The following is a 4,787-nucleotide window of genomic DNA, read 5'->3' on the forward strand; positions in this document are numbered from 1 at the left end:
TCTTCTTTACTGGTGTTTAACGCCACGAATGGTTCCTCTTTGGGCATTGAACGCCCAGTAAGGAGTTCCTTACATCTCCTTCAGATTCGGCCTCAAATGTCCACTGTGATGGCCTTGCACTCTTCTCTGGGGTTTACTTCAGTGTTACTAGAAAGACTATTAGGAGGGGTCTCAGGGATTCTCTTGCTCAGCTGACCAACTTGTACCTTCAGATTTCTGATAGAAGACCTAGTTTCTGTTATGAAACTGTGAGTGGTCTTCAAGAGTTCAGAGACTATGGTTGCTAAGTCAGAAAGGCTCCACTTAGAAGCTTCCATCTGTTGCTGAGAAGATGGGAATGGTGGTCTGTTATTGAACCTATTCTAGGTTCTTCCACGTTGATTATTGTTAAGGCCTTGCTGAGGCTTCTGTTGATCTCTCCATGAAAGGTTAGGATGATTTCTCCATGAGGAGTTATAGGTATTTCCATAGGATTCTCCGATGTAATTCACCTCTTCCATCATGGGTTGATCTGGATCATAGGCATCTCCATCATAGGAAGCTTCTTAAGTGCTGCTAGTTGCAGCTTGTGATCCAGTCAAATGTTGAGAGATCATATTAACCTATTGAGTCAAGATCTTGTTCTGATCCATTATGGCATTCAGAGTGTCAACTTTCAGGACTCCTTTCTTCTGAGCTACCCCATTGTTCACAGGTTTCCTCTCAGAAGTGTACATGAATTGGTTGTTTACAACCATTTCAATGAGTTCCTGCACCTCTGTAGGCATTTTCTTCAAGTGGAGTGATCCATCAGCAGAATGGTCCAATGACATCTTGGACATCTCAGATAGACCATCATAGAAAATACCTAGGATAGACCATTTTGAGATCATGTCAGGAGGACATCTCCTAATCAATTACTTGTATCTTTTCCAAGCTTCATAGAGGGATTCACCCTCTTTTTGTTTGAAAGTTTGTACTTTCACCCTGAGCTTGCTCATCTTTTCAGGTGAAAAGAACTTGGCCAAGAATGCATTAACCAACTTATCCCAAGAGTCTAGGCTTTCCTTAGGTTGAGAATCCAACCATATCCTAGCTTTGTCTCTAATAGCAAAAGGGAAAAGCATAAGTCTGTAGACCTCAGGATCCACTCCATTGGTCTTAATAGTATCACGGATTTGCAAGAATTCAGATAAGAATAAATGTGGATCTTCTGATGTCAGGGCATCTTAGCTAGTTTCACAAGCCGTTTTTAGTTTGTTTTAGAGTAGTTTCATGCATTTCTTAGGTAATAAGTAAGTATTTGGATGAGAAATTCATGCTTGTCTTTATTCAATCAAACATTATTAATTTTGTGCATTTCATAAAATTTATGCAAAGAATTGTTTGATGCTATGAATGATGCATTATCTTATGATTAAGGCAATACTTTAATGCATTTTGTTTGGTTGATGATAGGTGGAAAGGAAGCTAAGAAAAGGGAAGGCAAAGAAGAAACAAGAAGGCCATGAAAGGAAGCAAAGGGAAGCAATGTTGGAGCCAAAGTTGGTGCTCCAACGTTGCTGGAAACGTTGCTCCTCACAACCTGAAGGGATGTACTTCAAACACGAATAACTTGAGATACAGAGCTCCAAATGAAGTGATTCCAATAGCATTGGAAAGTATGAATATAGAGCTTTCCAAGCATATATGGAACTGCATGGTGGATACTAAATTTGAGGGAGAAAACTTGTTCCGAAAGTGCAAAGATGAACATAGTATCAACATGCAGTAAGGCCAACTGACCTTGACATCTTCCATGGATTATAACTCGAGTCAATGAGCTCCAAATTATGCACTCCCAACGGCATTGGAAAGTAGACATTCAGCGATTTCCAACAATATATAATAGTATGGGGTGGACAATGCGTTTGAGCTCCAGAATCTGGCATTTTTGACCAGGTTGGTGTGCCAATGTTGCCTCCAACGTTGCACACCGACGCCAGCGACCCTGTCTCCTTCAAAGGAACATAACTTGAGTTGCAGATGTCCAATTGAGGTGATTCTAGTTGGTTTAGTAATCTGACATTCAGAGCTTTCCAACCATATATAATTGTCTATAGTAGGCATGAAATTGGCAACGTTGACAAGAGGATAAAGTAACGTGTCAAGGCTTGATGTGCAACATTCAGTTTTGGAATTTGAGAATTTAGCATCCACGCGCACGCGTAGGTGACGCGCACGTGTGGATGTGCCAACGTTGGAGGAAGTGTTTGTTGTCCAATGCTAAGGCCAACGTCCTTGATAAGATTTCAGAAATGGGAGTTGGGAACTTTGCATCGACGCGTACGCAACAATGATGCGTACGTGTGGACATACTTTTTTAGCCCAACCATGCGCACGCGTACGGCACGCGCACGCGTGAAATGGCAAATTTGACCATTCACGTGTACGCCTAACAGCGAGAAAGTTGGCACTCCAACGTTGAGTCAAACGTCGATGACAGCAACCAGAACTGATTTTCTCAAGGGAATGTTAACTCAACGTTTAACCAAAAACGTTGACTCCAACTTTAAGACCAGAATGCACGATTGGCACCTGATGAGCGGATAATTTATACGCTTTTTGGCATTATTTTTAGTATGTTTTTAGTATATTTTAATTAATTTTTATTATGTTTTTATTAGTTTTTATTTAAAAATCATATTTCTGGACTTTACTTTGAGTTTGTGTGTTTTTCTGTGATTTCAGGTATTTTCTGGCTGAAAAAGGACTGCATATGCTGTTGGATTCTGACCTCCCTGCACTCAAAGTGGATTTTCTGGAGCTACAGAAGCCAAATTGGCGCCCTCTGAATTGCGTTGGAAAGCAGACATCCTGGGCTTTCCCGCAATATATAATAGTTAATACTTTGTCTGAGATTTGATGGCCCAAACAGGCGTTCCAAGTCAGCTCAAGAATTCTAGTGTTTAACTCCAAAACTGGCATAAAAGCTGGAGTTAAACGCCCAAACTGGCACAAAAGCTGGTATTTAACTACAAGAAAAGTCTCTACACATGGAAGCTTCAATGCTTAGCCCAAGCACACGCCAAGTGGGCCCGGAAGAAGATTTCTGCATTAATTACTGATTTCTGTAAATCCTAGGCTACTAGTTCTCTATAAATAGGACCTTTTGCTATTGTATTTTCATCTATCTTTGACTCATACTTTGATAGACATTTTCACGTTTGGGAGGCTGGCCTCACGGCCATGCCTAGACCTTGTTCTTATGTATTTTTAGAGGTGGAGTTTCTGATGAGTATTTTGGAGGAAAAATAAATTTCTCCCAAAACACACAAATCTAACCGGCAAGTGTACCGAGTCGCATCAAGTAATAAAAACTCACGGGAGTGAGGTCGATCCCACAGGGATTGAAGGATTGAGCAATTTTAGTTTAGTGGTTGATTTAGTCAAGCGAATCAAGATTTGGTTGAGTGTTTTGTAATTTGCAGAAATTAAATTGCATGGAAGAAAAGGGAACAGGGAATTAAAGTGCTGAAACATAAAGAACAAGAAATTAAATGGCAGAAACTTAGAGTGCAAGAAATGTAAATTGCGGAATCTTAAAGTGCAAGGAATGTAAATAGCTCGAAATGTAAAGGGGATTGGGAGTTGGATTTGCAGAAATTAAACAAGGAAAAGTAAATTTGCATCAGACAGAAGAGTAAAAGGTATTTGGGATTGAACCGGATATGAAGCAGAAAAGTAAATGAACATAGAAAGCAGTAAACAGAGAATTGAAATGGGAAATCAGATCTCAGGACCCAGAGACTAGAAAACCAAGTCTAGATCTCAATGCCTTCCTAGATCCAACAAGAATAATTGCAAGGAAATTGTAAATTGCAAAGAGAATAGATGAAGAGCAATTAACCGGAAATGAAATTCAATTAACAGTAAAGAAACAGAGAGATCCAAGATTGAGATTGAAACAGAATTTCTTCAATTCTCCAATCCAAGATCCAAGACAAGTGTAAATGAAATTAAAGCAATGGAAACAAAGAAATTAAAGTTCACTCAATAACAAAAGCTCTCCGAAAACTATTATGAAAATTTCAAAAGGAAAGCTCTCCGAAGAACTTAAATTATATCCTATTTATACACTTTCTTCAAATGATCTTCAAGCCTTGAGTTGGGCCTTTGCTCTTGGTGGAATTGGGTTGAAAGAGGCCTTGGTTGATTGCTCTTGAAGTTTGAAGAAGAACCAAAGTGAACCAATTGAACCGGTTTTGAGGTTAGCAAAAGTTGGACCAAAAGTTTGAGCCAAAGTTAGAGCTCCAACTTTTCATAGCAGCCAGCACAATTTGCTGGTATGAACGTTGGTGCCAACGTTAGGGGTCTAACTTTGACCCTAACGTTGGCCTTGCCTTGTGTGCTAGTGGCGCCAACGTTAGCCACCAAGTTAGGGGGCTAACGTTGGCGCAAACTTTTGCTCCTTCCCCATTGAATTTTCATGTGCCAACGTTAGCCTCCAAGTTAGGGGGCTAACGTTGGTGCAAACGTTGGATGGCCAGGGAGGAATTCATGTGCCAACGTTAGCCTCCAAGTTAGGGGGCTAACGTTGGCGCAAACGTTGGATGGCCAGGGAGGAATTCATGTGCCAACGTTAGCCTCCAAGTTAGGGGGCTAACGTTGGCGCAAACTTTTGGAGCCCAGGGGAGAATTTTCAAGTTCCAACGTTAGCCTCCAAGTTAGGGGGCTAACGTTGGGGCTAACTTTTCAACCAAAAGTTTGTGCAAAAGTTTGATGCTAACTTTAGGTCCAGCTTCTTGCTTCCTGGTTCAATTTCACTT

At 40.6% G+C, this 4,787-nt stretch overlaps 1 non-coding gene across 1 annotated transcript; it reads left to right on the top strand.

Annotated features, from left to right (window-relative positions):
* Window positions 1-870: 870 nt before the first annotated feature.
* On the top strand, window positions 871-974 carry LOC148565319 (small nucleolar RNA R71). The gene has a single exon (XR_015884362.1). It is a non-coding gene; the product is annotated as a small nucleolar RNA R71 (small nucleolar RNA).
* Window positions 975-4,787: the final 3,813 nt, after the last annotated feature.

This window comes from Arachis ipaensis, chromosome B5 (genome assembly GCF_059453495.1).
Source record: "Arachis ipaensis isolate K30076 ecotype BB chromosome B5, ASM5945349v1, whole genome shotgun sequence".
NCBI lineage: Eukaryota > Viridiplantae > Streptophyta > Magnoliopsida > Fabales > Fabaceae > Arachis > Arachis ipaensis.